Source organism: Epinephelus fuscoguttatus, linkage group LG2 (genome assembly GCF_011397635.1).
Source record: "Epinephelus fuscoguttatus linkage group LG2, E.fuscoguttatus.final_Chr_v1".
NCBI classification, from domain to species: domain Eukaryota; kingdom Metazoa; phylum Chordata; class Actinopteri; order Perciformes; family Serranidae; genus Epinephelus; species Epinephelus fuscoguttatus.
The window spans coordinates 6,150,447-6,166,281 of record NC_064753.1 but is presented as its reverse complement, the minus strand read 5'-3'; the positions used below and the strand labels follow the sequence as shown (position 1 = coordinate 6,166,281).

The 15,835-nt window shown below is 40.3% G+C and overlaps 1 long non-coding RNA gene across 1 annotated transcript; it reads right to left on the bottom strand.

Moving 5' to 3' along the window:
* Positions 1 to 6,632: 6,632 nt before the first annotated feature.
* On the bottom strand, positions 6,633 to 7,463 carry LOC125901252 (uncharacterized). The gene is made up of 4 exons (XR_007450961.1): positions 7,273 to 7,463; positions 7,092 to 7,183; positions 6,867 to 6,953; positions 6,633 to 6,736 (listed from the first exon to the last, which is right to left on the bottom strand). It is a non-coding gene; the product is annotated as an uncharacterized LOC125901252 (long non-coding RNA).
* Positions 7,464 to 15,835: the final 8,372 nt, after the last annotated feature.

Sequence of the window (15,835 nt, the reverse complement as noted above, 5' to 3'; positions counted from 1 at the left end):
AGTACCTCGGTACGGGCGTCACGGTTTGGTAACTCAAATGTTCCACCAAGTTTGTGTTGTCTCGTGTTGTCTCCCTTTGCGATTCAGACTTTCTCTTGTCTTTTTTCACGTGCGCCAGCTGCGAATGTTGATACAGGTGTTGTCATACACACCACTTGCGCAATCTGTGCTCCAATAGGAACAAGAAAGGCGTTTGTGTGCATAATTGAGTAAAATAAATTAACTAAATTAATGAATTGAATCAATTTCAAAGTACCAGTATTTTCCAAATGCAGTATAGTACCGTTAGGAATACTCTAGTACAGCGGTACTATTTTAGTACTGGTATACCGTGCAACACTAGTATAACGCATTACAAAGTAACACGTCAGAGTATTTTGATTACTTTTTGCAGTAACGAGTAACCTAACGCGTTAGTTTGCTGTTTGAGTAATCAGATACTTGAGTACATTTTCAAACAAGCTATCAGTTACTTTTAGAATGCTGGTCCTTCAGCTCCGAAACAGCAACAACTGTCCTTTGGTTCTAATAACGGAGATAACCTTAAACCTATCAATCCGAAAGAAGTCATGAAGCTTGTCGCTAGCTACGTGGTAGAAGAAATGCTGTCATTGTCTACGGTGGAGTCACATTACGCTGGATCGTCAGTAAAATCCCCACAACTCAATAGATGGAGGACTTGCTGACAGACAGGTCAGACTCAGGACTTGCATTATGCCTGGTACACACTACACGACTTTTCTGCCCATTCTGAAAGTCACTATGTCACATTACACGACTGTGGAGTCATAAAATCAGGGCTGTTACAAGACCCTCTGGGGGCCCTAGGCAAGAGGCACCTTAGACACTCAACATTTAAGATCCGTATGAAATAATTAATGAACAACAGTAACAACTTCAATGCTTCATGTTAACATAATATCTTCATCTTCTAAATACAAATTGGTTACAGTTTGGACAGAATAAGATGTTCTACTGACAGAAGAATTGATGTTGGTTTCATTAATGTTAGCATTTGACAACAAATGCATTACTAATGGGAGAAATTAACATTGTCGTTGGCACTAACTTATTGCAGGTACAGTATTCTGTATTCACCGGCACCGGCAGCAGCACGTCAGCTCAGTCAGCTGTAGGGGCCCCATTAGGGAGGTCTCCGACGTGTCGTCATTGCAGTGTCTGTAAGGGGGTTTCAAGTTGTGTCGTTGATTACAGACCAGATATCAGCAGTCCCTGGAGGCCCCCTCTAGCCACTTGCAAGCAGCAGCAAGTGGGGGGGGGGGGGGGCCCATTAGGGGGGATTCCGACGTGTTGTCGTTGCTGCAGTGTCTATAGGGGTTCCATTCATATTGTCATTGATATGGACCAATGTCAGCCGTCTCTGGGGGGCCCCTTCCAGCTAGGGGCCCTAGGCAATTGCCTAGTTTGCCTGTCCGGTTGAGACGGCCCTGCATAAAATCGTGGCCTGACTTAGCCGACAGACATGACACACTACACGATGGTACTCACCAATTATCCCTGGTCGTCTTTCACGGCGTGTGATGTCATCGGGTTATTCTTGTCCTGTTTTTATTACTTTTACTATTATCTGAGTCACTGTGTCTGTTCATGTGCCAGAGGAAATGTTGTTTAAATCACCTAAAAGTGTCAGCAGATAGCAGGAGCTCCATTTGAAGTACTGTATGCAAACATTCAAGCTACTCTATCCTCCACAACCAAGTTCCTACAAATGTTTCACAATAAAAGCCTATTTAGAAAATGGAAGGGTTCTCTCAGAAGAGGTTATAAGGGGCTTTTAATTTGAAGCAAATTCAGGAAGTGTTGAGTTTGAAATGATGGCGCGATGCATTAACTTTATGAAGACAACGGGAGTGGATAAAAAGTAAAAATATAAAGATACAGAGGGATTAATAAATGACGGACCGTCTATAATGTAGTCTGTTTCAAATGAAGCTGGGAGCCTCTGCAGTTGTGGTGAGTAAAAGCCCTGTCACTATTTGTTAAAGCAGCTGTGCAGAACTTTTCGTTTTCGCTGATTATAGCACCCCCCTTTGGTCGAAGCGGTATGACACCCACAGCCTGGTGTCGTAAAATTCCGGCTACGGCAGGCATTCGGCTTCACTTGTAAAATCTCAACTGCAACCGGCAATTACCGCATGCATTTGTTTTGGAGAGCGAGAGGATTAACACTTCGGTTACACACTTCAACCAACTGTATTTTCTTTTTCAAAAACAGCACTTTACAGGATGCAGAGCGATGAGTTATGTATGTACACCTATTAGTGTAATATGTGACGTTAGGCTAAATGTTGTGGCAGAAAACTTTCTTATATCGTTAGTTGGCTAACGATATATCTAACTCTAAAGCCTTGAACTTATGAAACAGTTTGTCGTGACGGTGTCGAGCAAGCTAGTTATCAGTGTTTTCTGTAAATGTTATGTATTTATATTTATGAGCCAACAGCCACAATGACAAGATGTGCTGCCTATTTTGTAAACTAGTTCATACCTATAACTTACATCCATGGTTCATATTGCTGTGTGAGAAATGGTAAAGTGTCCTGACTTTCTGTTGTCAACCAGCTAACGTTACTTGACTCAGGTTGTGAAACTGCACAATCCTCCTATGTACATTTACATAGGGTCGCCAGACTATCGCAGGGCTGACACATAGAGACAAACAACCATTCACGCTCACATTCACACCTACGGACAATTTAGAGTTATCAATTAACCTAGTCCCCAATCTGCATGTCTTTGGACTGTGGGAGGAAGCCGGAGTGCCCGGAGAGAACCCACGCTGACACGGGGAGAACATGCAAACTCCGCACAGAAGGGCTCCCACACCAGGGATCGAACCAGCAACCCTCTTGCTGTGAGGCGACAGTGCTAACCACCACACCACCGTGCCGCCCATGTACGTTTTTCTCTAAGACTAATTTATTTGTTCATTTATTTATTATAACTGCTAATAGCATAAACAATGTTTGCTAATTACAGTGGGGCTTAGGCCTATGTCATTGTGACTTTTGCCTCCATGGACTTTCCACAATCACTTGCTTTATAACTGTGTTTTAAGAGGCCGAAAAATAACCATAAGCAAAAGAAATGCTAGGAAAGAGAAATTATTTTTTATTTTTCATTCTTTCAATTAGCTAATTACTCGTTTTCCCTCTTTCCTTTACAGAGCTTCTCATTACAGGACCTCAATGTTAAGTTAGAGGAAAGCTCTATCTCTAGTTCACCTGAACCTGGGCCTTCTGTTAGCAGAGGATGTGGAAGAGGGAGGGGGAGGGGTAGTGTTAGGGGTCGCGGTGGCAGACCAAGGGGCCGGGGCAGAGGCCGGGGCAGAGCAAGGACATCAGACATTAGTCAAAAGACATGGAAAGAATAACCCAACTCCAGGAGGCCAGAACATCTGAAATAAGGGTTTGTTCATTTATATTTGTTTTCCCTGTATTTTTCAGCCAGGTGATAAAGATGATAAGATAAAGTGCACATTGGAAACAAGAAAATTTGTTCGTGACAATTTTCCATTTGTTATTTGCAGGCTAAATTATCAGCCCTCACATCAGAGCAAAAGGATCAGCTCCTGGAGAAGGTGACACTAAGGCTTCCAGGACTAATGTTTGATGTCCTGGACTTGTTGGAGCCTGATCCAGAGCCTGCAACCCCACCTGCACAACCACACTGGTGCATTTGCAGTAAATGCAGAGACATGCCAACGGACATAGAAAAAAATGCTACAGACAGAGGCCTGAAAATTGTGTCAGCAGGTCAGCATTCATGGATATGTATGTTCTGGATGAGGGTGTGCTGCGACTTGCCTGCGCTGCCTGGAATGACATCTTTGCAGTCAATGATGACCAGGAGCCGGGCATCAAGCAACGCCAGTACAGACATACAGCTTACAGACAGTATGTCCTTTGGCAGTATGGGCGGCTGGGTGAAGGGAACCGGGTTGTTATTCCCAGTTATGTGGTGTGGAGAATCCGTGACACTTTTCCTGATGCTCATGGACAGTACACAGGCTTCATACCTCGAAGGCTCATGTAAAAATACTAAGAGGACATCATTTCCACAAGACCATGTGCTGCTACACTGTCCAAGAACAATTTGTTTATAGGCCTACTGTCTATTTCTTTTTATTTTGCTTACATTTATCATTAGCTGCTTTTTGTATTTTGAGTTTCTCCAACAGTTTTCAAGTTCCACATAAAACACGAAGTCTTTGATACTTTTTTGTCTTTATTTATTTATTTATTTTTGAGTTTAAAAAATAAACACTTCTGTTTTACAGCTTTGTCTGTAATTATTATTAGTACTGTGTAAGTAATGTTTACATCGGGCAGAGGCTCTCCATCCTGCTGTCTTCACCTTGATGGTAGGGTCTTGACCTGAGATTTTACAAGGCACGTTCTGTAACAGTGAGAAGAGAGAAGATAATGTTAGCTAAGCGAAAAAATAAATAAATAAATTAGTGAGTGCTCCACCAACATAAATTATGTAATATGTCACATTGTCGGTCGAAACAGGAAAACCAGTTCCAAATTAAGCACTGGCCCAGAACCAGCACTGGAACTGCTTTGGTGGAAAAGGGGTAATTGTGTACATTGTTATGTACAGAAGAGATCAGCATATCTAGATTATTATTGTGTCTGTATGTGTATAGAAAAAGTATGTTGCACACAATCAACAGAATAATTACATTTGTTAGAATGTACAGTAAGGCCTCCAGAGGCAGTAGTGATAAAAGTGAAAGCAGCACATTACAATTCATATTCTCATTTCAAAATTGTCACTTTAGTTTGCACTTTTTTAGTTCATTCTGGTTTCTATGCAGGTGCTGTTACTCTAATGGAAAGTATATTTTATAATTGGCGTGTCATTCCTGTGACAAAAAATGCAGTGGCCACACTTTTAAAACATAATATTCAGACTGATCAGAGGAAACAAACGTCTCAATGTCAGTGTTCATAATTTGAGAAAATTCTTCAGTTAGTAAATACACAGGGAAAATATGAACACACATAAAAGAGAGTAAGATATAGATGTGGTTGTGTGTACATACCTCTCCTCGTTGGATCCGTGCATGCACGATTTCTGCTGTTGATGGTGGTGGAACTTCAGCTAGTAGACCAAGTGTCCTTGGGTCATCTGGCCTCAAGGGTCTTGTTTTGGGGAGTCCCTTCCCAGATGTCAGGCGTTGTGTGAGGACACTCCTTTGTAGTTCTGGTATGTAGCTGTATGTCTTTGGAGTCTTCACAGTGTAAACAAGTTTTTGTTTTTTTATTGTAGTGCCTTTTGTTCCTGTGGAAAAACAGGAATTGACATTTTACAAATCAAAGTTTCTGTTCATAATTTTTTCAAAGCTTATGTCCTCTTATTTCACATATGTAAAGAAGAGAGCTGTTAGTAATAATTTTCAAGTATGTCTTACATGTGTCTATTATTATGGTGAAAGCCAATGCATTTAGAGATTAGTAACTAGCAAAACTCCAGACATGACTTCGTTTTGATGTGTAGGATCCATTATAGTGGTAGGCATGGAATGAGCTGCACGTTGAAAACCTGCATCACCTTTATCTTTTTTTGTTTAGTACTGAGAAAAACTCATAATAATAACATTATTGTACTTGCATACAAGAAACCAAACTTAGACTGAGTTCAACATTTCAAAATATCTTTTTACATAGACGATTTGATTTTTTATCTATGTCGAACAGGATTGCTTTTTGGACATCTGCATTTATGTACATGTGTCATGGCTTACATGAGACAGATACCTAAGTTTGATTCCTTTCACTGCTCTGTGTCCTCCTCTGATGTAGGCCTTTGTAACAGCCATACTAACACAGACAGGTATTATAAACAGAATACCTATGATGGAGTTACATATGAACTGAGAACCTTCTGAGGAAAACTGCACAATGTCAGCACTCAAAACATGTAAAAAGAACTACCTTCAAATTCAGTTTTCCATTTATAGATTTTTTTGGTCAATACTGTTGTGTTATGGTCTCATAAAAGGTTGGACAAGTACTACACAACAAAGTCATGGGATACGTAACAGAATAAACTTGTCCCTCATTGTAGGTAGCAAGAATGAAGAATCTATGATGTTTGACATGAACTATTTAAAAAAAAAAATACTCACATCTTGTTGCCCTCAGAATTAAGTGCAGCAGGCCGGTTGTTGTGGTAGTTGTAGTCAATAGCTGCAAGGAGAGTGCGTGCCTCATACACCGGTGGGCTGTATGCAAATCGTTTTCCAGCACACATGAGTATGTGGTTCTGGAAACTTTCGAGGTCCAGTGTTGTTCTAGAAACAGACAGTTAGTAAATCAACCATTGGCATTATTGACAGGAATAAATGAAAAAAAAAAATTCTTGTTTTTCTGAAATTGTGTCCATCTTACCGAAAGTTGAGAACTTATTCACATTCTTGAGCCAGTGTTTATCCATGACAACTGCTGTCAAAGCCTGGTGTGCTGGAGAACCTGTGAAACACAAATTTTTAAATGCAATGGGAACCAGTTCTCCACCCAGTACTCAAAGATTTACTGAGATAAAAAAAATTATAGCAATCAGTCGGTGTACTGAACCTTGCACCATCCATGGTTTGTCTCTGCTGCTGCTGTTTGTCTCTGCTGTCCTCAAGTGGACCATGTTCGCAGCTGGCAAAAGACCACTGGTGCTTGTCCCTTACATGGTGTAGAACACCATGCCACATTATCTAGGAAGAAGTGCATTACAGATTATACCACAAAATTACGAACAATTTGAGAAGGGGGACATGTCAGATAAAGAACAATCAATAACAGGAATAATACGATAATAGCCAGTATAGTTCTGTAAACACATACTTTGAATTTCTCTTCCGTTGTGGCTTGTTTGCAGCAATACCAGAAATGGTTGACAATGTGTCTCAGCCACTGCAGGATTGCTGATTGCTGTTTGATTGAGACAGCAAATGAAAAAACTGTATGAACAAACAAATCAGGACAGAATTCTAGTAACCGCATTTGCAATATGTCAGCTGACACACTTTGACATTGTGATTATGAAAGAATATTTTTAAAAAGTCATACAGCCTTCAGTTTTTTTGCGAGGTTCTTGGCTGCATGCCAAATGTCCAGGGAGTGATGAAGACCCCACTGTCTGTATTTTCCCCGTGTTGGATCTGTAAAGGACAAAGCATAGAGTCCAAATGTATATTTGTATATTTGAATATTGTAGATATCGATTACTCAAGTGAGGACATGTATTAACCTAGTAATGCTGTGATTTGTCTGTGGGCATCTGTGACCACTTCTTTCACTGGAATTTCCTGCAGCAGAGCATCCATGGTCTTGATGAACCCTTCTTTCTCCATAATAACTGAATTCCGATTCGTCTATCTCTTGTCTATGGTTACAATGTGGACAATATCTCTGGACTCTTGCTCTATAGTGGTATAGGTGCAGTACTGCACACAATGCCCTTAAGAGATAAAGAAAAATATACAGTTATGGGATTTTGCATGAAAGCAAACAACTTTTCTTTGCTGGGACAAGATTAAAAATGTACATGCATACCTGGTGAGTCCATCCTGCCATCACCTGACAATGTTAGAAAAGTAAAAAGATTAGCAAGATTGACCAAGAAAGTGATATGTGGATGAACTTGAAATAGTTGGTGGTGAGATGGTAAAGTCATTTACAATGAATTACAAACATTGCTTTCCAATAGTGCAAACAGAACTAACCAAGTATGACGACATGATCCTTTTCTTTCAGCAGTGCAAGGATGTTTTTTCGAGTTTGCTGCCAGAAGTCCTTTCTACTATCCACGCAGTAGACGTCCTGTATGCTGGAGAATGTTGACTTTGCCACAACTCCCATATTCATGAATTTGAGAAGTAGTGCAATCTTTGTGTAATTATTGCCAGGTAGAAGGATGTTGGTGGACAACATAAAGTCTCCAGACTGCATCCCAAACTTCAACAATGGCTGGGAGTTCCACCTTCAGGGACTATGGCCAGTGGAGCACAACTTGTTGGTATGAAACAAAGACTGAGGAATATGATTAATTCATCTACTAATTGTATAAGACACATTGCTTTGGTTCATTGTAAAGTTTGGTAACACTTCTAGTCATACTATCAAACCACACCAAAGTTTAGCTCCATTAAACTTTACACATAACAGCTTCGGCGTCAGTACAGAATAAAAGCATATATCAGGGTCTTGAAAAATAGGTGTGCTCAGCTGAGCTCCATCGGGTACAGTGAAGAGTGCTTTGTGAAATTAATTAGTAAATCATACCCCAAGACGTGCACCTGTCCAATTTTAATTGCTGAAATATTTGAACTTAACCACTCCATAATGATTGCAGTCCCTCTTCTTTTTAATTTGACCTCAAACGGAGGAAAACAGCTGCACTCTGTCCCTGTAAGTGGATCTGCGTAGGCGCATTTGTTGATGGGAAGCTGGAGGAAAGTGCAGAGTTGCGTCAAACTGTCTTCATAAGCAATGCACGCTTGCTTTCCAATAAGGTCATCCTCATTTTGCACTATGACTGGGTTTGGAAAAATGGTAAATGTCCTCCTCTGGATGTTGTGTTTGCGGAACACCATGCACAGCCTGATGACACACCAGTGACTGGGAGTTTTTCCAGATCAGGAGGCTGAGGCAGTGCTCCACCTGTTCTGTTTGACCAAAAGTGCACAATACTGCATTTGTAAATATATACAGCTAACACAGTCAATAACATATTTGTAATTTCAGAAACAGAAAAAGCTAAATGCCTTTACAGCAGGAACGATAATGCAACACTGAGGGATAATACAGTTAAAAAAGAGAGGACTGCACAGCTACACAAACCAACATCAGCATGAATTTAGGATTTCATAAATAACACTGTCATTCAGGATTACAATATTTTAATTGTTCTTTACCTTATGTAGATGGATGGAACATACTCATCATCAGATGTCTTGCATTCCTCTATGGGTGCCTCAGGCATGTCTTCCTCCAACTCAATTCTAAATGGCCACTGGAAGAAAAAAAAATTAATAAAGGTGATATTACAAAGAGAACCAAAAGTGGTATTAACAGAGGCACTTACGTGCGGTTCATCAGGTCGTTGGCCTGCACCTCATCAAAGTCTAGGGAATCTTCTTGTATGCTCATGGACCTCATACTGTAATCATAATATAATCAGAACCATCAAGGAAGATGTTGTCACATGGACATGTTTTACAAAGTGGTTACTGAAGCATCATAAACACATTTGTATACCTGTCCTCTAAAGCCTCAAAGACCTGTGGTTCATCAACCTGCTCAACACCTTCAATATGAAAATCTGCATCTCTGTAGGGGAAACAAAGACAATCTCATCCTTGCAATTACTGACAATAACAGTCCGTTATATAACATATGATATTTGTTATATAACTCCCAAACAAAAAAACATTCAAGATAGTCATGTTTTAGTTTTGCCTGCAGTATAAAAAATACATACAGTACAGGCCAAAAGTTTGGACACACCTTCTCATTCAATGCGTTTTCTTTATTTTCATGACTATTTACATTGTAGATTCTCACTGAAGGCATCAAAACTATGAATGAACACATGTGGAGTTATGTACTTAACAAAAAAAGGTGAAATAAATGAAAACATGTTTTATATTCTAGTTTCTTCAAAATAGCCACCCTTTGCTCTGATTACTGCTTTGCACACTCTTGGCATTCTCTCCATGAGCTTCAAGAGGTAGTCACCTGAAATGGTTTCCACTTCACAGGTGTGCCTTATCAGGGTTAATTAGTGGAATTTCTTGCGTGCAAAGAGGTAGGTTGCACGCTGTTTTGGTAGTTTTGCTGAAACATTCAACTTTGTTCATTTGCAGAATGAGGGACATTGAGTGTTAGTGTATTTTAATATTCAGAATTTCTTTCTTTTTTTTTTTTTTTAATCATACAGTCCAGGTGTAAACATCCAACACTTAAGGGCACTTACCCCAGGATCTTCAGATGGCTCTTAGTTTGAAACTGACATGTTATTTGTAGTAGGCCAGTCTACCCGCTTTGTTCAATGTGAAGAGCATGAAGAAATGTGTAAAGATTTGGACCTCTAGCAAGATGGTCATGATGGCTCAGTGGATTTGTTCTGTTTTGGAATACACAATATTCTTCCAAATTAGCGTTCGTGTATTTTAATATTCAGAATTTTGCTTTGACAAGCTTTCTCTTTTTTGACCATCCACCTGTTTGCATCCCTGTCAATGTTGAAACATCATACAGAGAGGAGGTGGAGCAGCTGGTGTGCTGGTGCAACAACAATAACCCATCTCTTAACGCTGACAAAATGAAAGAGATGGTTGTGGACTTCAGGAGGACTTCAGCTGACCACTTGCCACTGTTCATCAGTGGCTCCGCAGTGGAGAGGGTCAACAGCACCAAGTTCCTGGACGTGGCAATAGCAGATGACCTCACCTGGTCTCTCAACACCACTTCCACAACCAAGAAGGCACAATAGCACCTCCACTTCCTGCGGAGATTGAAGAGAGCCAGTTTGCCACCACCCATTCTCACCACCTTCTACAGAGGCACTGTGGAGAGCGTTCTGACTGGCTGCAACACTGTGTGGTATGGAAACTGCAGAGCAGCAGATCACAAGGCCCTGCAAAGCATAGTGAGAACAGCAGAGAGAATCATTGGGATCTCCCTTCCCTCCATGCAGGACATTTTTCAGAGATGCTGCGCACACAGAGCATCTTCCATTGTGAAAGACTCTTCCCACCTGTTTGCCCCCCTGCCATCAGGTAGAAGGTTTTGCAGCAAGACAAGGTCTGCAAGGTTCTGCAACAGCTTCTTTCCCCAAGCTGTTCGACTCCTGAACACCCTGCGTCCACACATCATATAGGTATACCCCAACCTCCCTTCCCATTCTACAAAAACCCTGCACTACTACACTTTATACTGGACATTGTCACCTCCGTCCCTCTCATGCATAGTTAGACAGTATAGTCAAACTAACAAGGCACTTCATTTCATGACTACTCTGCACTTAGTCTGTCCAGGCTGATGGCACCTTGGGGTTGTGAGAAAGCGCAATTTTGTTCCCATGTACTCTGTATGTGAAAATGACAGTAAAGTAAAACTTGACTTGACTTGATTTGTATGCACTTTATATTTCAGTGGCTGACCTGGGGGGATGTCCTCAGCAGCACATTGTGGAGTTTTAAGTCACAGTATGGGTAATTGATCAGTCGACCCGATTAGAGCTGATCAGATTAATGGATGCATGCATGCCACAAATCTTAAAACCTAGTGCAAGGAACCATCAGGTTTTACTTCCACTACACCTGGTGATCTGCTGCTCTGTGAAAATTACTGTGAAATTACAATATATATATACATACATATATACATATATATGGCTGGTTGCCACAAATAAATGCATGTGTGGGAAACCCTGTATTTACACTGTTTGAAACTATAAATTGTTTTCTATATGAATCTTGTAAAATTAAAAATGTCTTCCTTGACCTTCAACAAAGATGTTCTGAAAGTCATGGATGTGATGTTAAAGTTTTGGAGGGATCACTTCCTGCAGGAGACTCCCTCCTCTCTCTGTAGGACTCAGGTTCATTGACAGGAGGCGGAGAACTGTTTGAGCCAGCACTAATGAAATCAGGATAAGACAGAGGGTTGCCTCATGTTCACTGTGATGGATTATCCCATTCTGTTGAAGTTGTGTTTCCTTCAGATCGTACGGCTTCTTCTGAAAGAGGAAAATTAGCTCTGATGTCTGCACTGAAAGGCACTAACCAAGTAAGAAAAACAAATCAGAACGTCACCTCCTCTGGACAGGTGTCTATTTCTGTCACAGAGCTGCTTAATGGAGCTCTGTGACAGAAATAGCTTTTCTGTAGCTTTTCAAAAACATACAATCTAATATTCTCTTTGAATCTCCTTTTGTCATTCTTTGCACAACTATTTCTGTCACTTCTCACATGAACAACAGAATGTAACTCTACAAATGTTATCCAGGAGAGAAAGTCTGAAAACACAAGCTCTGATCCCCACATTCAAATAATATCATCTCCCCCTCTTAATGATAACCGGCTTTTCATCATTCAAGTGTGGCTGCTCAGACCAACTGTAAACATTTCTGCCTTTTGAAGAGCTCAGACAACACATAGCAACTAGTTGTTTTCTAGCATAACCTGACCCTAACACTCATTCAGCCTGCAAGTGTTAAAACTGCTGCAGCAATTACTCTCTTTGTGTGCAGGTGATGATGTCATCATGTCTGCAGGTTGCAAAATGTGAATGAGTTTACCTAAGGCAGGATCCACCCAATCAATAAATGTAATGTTCTATCAGCAAAATGCTAAAAATGAACTAAGCAATTCAAGATAGATGAGGATTATTAGAATTGGTACATCAAATTAAAATTGGAGGCACTTTAAACAGGAAAAATATTCAGAATGTCTGAGCAATAATACATGACTATCCAGTGGGAAACAAAATGGGTGAAGAGGAAAATAACAATCTGCCTTGAACAGATGAGTTTTGTTTCTCACTGAAAATAAAGTCAAAAATATGTCATTCAGCCTCATTTCTAATTCAATTAAGACCTTTTTTTTCTTGAATAATAACAAAAAGCTAATTCAGCTTCCCTTTCCTTAAGTGTTAGGTAAAGGGTCAGCATCTGGAACTAAGCAGAACCATACTATGAAATTGAGAAAATGGCACTCAAAAGAAGTTGCTTACTATTGAATATTAAAAATAATATGCTGAATATGTCAGCATAAGATAAAAGGGAGCACAAGTAAAAACATCCAAATGTCACCTGGGACAGTGAGTCCAATACTGGACCAACATGTGGACGCCTTTTCACTCTAACAAGATTCACGAGCAGCAGATAGACGACTGATCTTAAAAAGTAAGAACCAAAAGTAAAAGAACTGAATTAACAGTGTGCATACAATGTAACTGTGTGTACGTGTGTGTTTATGTGTAGTATTTTGTATATGAGCGAGTCTGCTGGGACAGCAATGAGATCTTAGCTCCAGCTGCCTGCGGCACCGAGAACAACACATAATCCTCCCCTTCATGATTGGATGATTGCATATCAACAAATCCCAGAGTCTCTAACCAGCACAGATATAAAGGCTGCAGACAGATGAGGAACAGTTTCACAGTGAACTGCAGGTCAGATACAAAAATCAGTGCTCCCTGCTGCTGGCAGCCAGAAAGTTAGGGAAATGAGCACAAAATGCAAATGTAGTGTTTTGTGAATAAACAGTGGAAGGAATGCACTCCCTGTATGGAGGACACACGTGAAGTCAGTTTGACATTGAAACATGTCAGTTGGTAGAGACTTTTATCTTTAATTTGACCACAGATTGTAGAGACTGAAACACTCATTACACCGGAGAAAAAAACATTGAAAAGATGAACATTAGAGAGAAAATTTAACAGTTATTAGCTTCCTCCCTCCAGCGGAAGAGTAGCTGTTAAAGTTTGTCTGGAGAGTCTCTGAGCCAGAGAAAATAACATGCTAGTGGAACCAAAATGAATTTATCAACTGACCAGAGGCCATTTTATTTGATCTAAGACTGGTTTCATCAGGTTCAGCTCTAAAGTGTTAGCCAGGATCAACTTTAATTAAGGTGAGGAGTGATTTAGCAGTTTTTAATGTGCTTTAAACTGAATGCTATTGTTAGCATGCTAAACACTAAATTGCCCACATTTCAACATGCATGTTAGCAACTACTGGATGTTGTTGACATTATGTAGTTTAAAATGTCAGCATCCATGTATGTATATAAGCAATGCAAACATATGCATGTTATTAGCCACCAGCTAGTTGGGCAAGCTACTTGCAAGGTGTAGCAAGCTAAGTTATCAGTTACTCCATATTAAGAGAAGCGTCATCACACTTAAGCTACCCTCGACAGAAAGGTAGCAAGCTAAGCTACAGCAACATGGCTCAAAAAGTTTCCACTCTTTGACGTGCATGGGAAGAAAGCCTGAAGCAGAGAGAGCAAACCTCAGGCAGGGAAAGCATCTGGTCCACAGAGCGGACCCCGCAGAAGGTAACATTAATTTTAGCCTCCTACTGAGTTGCTAGCATCTGCAGCTCTCTGCTTTGAATTAGAAAATAATGCTGTTTTGACAATGCCACTGAGAAATGCAGTTAAACTAGTAGGGGTGGGAATCACCAGAAGACACACAATACGATATTTTCATGATACTTAGGTCATGATATGTTATCATTGTGAGTATTGCGATACAATATATTGCAAATTCATTACCTTTTATTACAACTGCAAATTATTCCCTCAAAGAAAAAACTTTGCCAACATCAGTTTTACCTCATAAGATAAAGTGCTCAGTCTGTTCGTCTGACTTTAATCATTTTTATTGCACCAAAATGTGATGCAGTGCAGACAGACTGATCAACACCGTCATAAAACCTGTCAGAAATGTTGCATACACCTGACAAATTGAACTGTTGGCAGATTAAACATGTGATTGAAACACTTCACATGCAGGTATCCCACTAACTGAACGGCAACACCCATATTAGAAGCACTGTCTGTTGTCTGTGCTGTTATCTGCATTCATTTGTGATATCCAACAGACAGAGATATTGAGCAGATAATTTCTGAAAAAGCTCAACTCCAAGATGGTGATAAAAATGACACTAGAATGTAAAATTTATATCTCAACCCCATCCAAATCTCACAGGTGACATTTCCTCACAGTTTCCACAGCTAAGGTACAACCTAAATGTTTGTAACCCTCTGACTATTACAAAAGAAGTGAACCGATATGAAACAAAATCACTTTTAGGCATCCCCTTTTGTCTACAGTACAGTCTGAATTTCATTTGTCATTTGCAACAGCGATGCACAATATTTGACATACTCTGAAGAGTATGTTATACAAGCATGTTAATGTATATGTGCAGATGGTGCACTAAATCCTCTTCTGTGGACCATGAATGTCAAATGGAGTTAGGACATTATGTACTATATTACTTTGTCTTAGAGATCATTTCAGTGAGTGTTGTGCAACTGTGTTACAGAGAAGAGACCTGCAGTCTCTCTTTCTTCATATTTCTTCTTCTCTTTCAGTGTATGTGTATGTGGCTGTGTGCCTACGCATCTATGTAAGTGAGTAAGAGACAAAGAGCTGAAGAGGGAAAGTGAGAAAGAAGAGCACTCCATCTCACAGCTTTAGAAACCATGCTGCTTTATCAAGGACAGTTTTCCACAGTGATGACAGTTAGCCAATATTCTCCTTTTATTCCATTTACAGAGGCTCTTTTCCTCCTGCTTCTGTATTGGCTGTGTGCCCCCTCATCTGTTCCATAGAAAAGTCAGAGTGTGTGTGCATATGCTGTATGTGTGTGAGTGTTAAAGTCTATGCATTGTGGCTTTCAGCAGTGGCATGGTGACATTTCCCGAGCTGGCGGAGCAGCAGAGGTGAACGGTTACTCGGGTGTGACTTTCCAAAGTGAAGCTGTAATAAAGACCTGGGAGGACGGCTCCAGTCTGCTCCGACCTCCATTACTGTGTGATTGCGGGGGCCCAGGGAGCCGCTCCAGCAGAATCATCTTCCGATGTAAAACGAGAAGGTCAACCAGGAGGAAGAGTCTAACAAAGATGTAACAAACTTCTTTTTACCTTCAGTAAAAGATGAATTTCTTTTTAAAAAAAAACACAGGAGAGCTGATGCCAACATGTGGCCCCTCTACAACTATTCAATGTCAGACTGCAACTTAAATGTCAAAAAATCAACGACAGTAGTTCTGAGACCCCAAGGTGACATCTTAA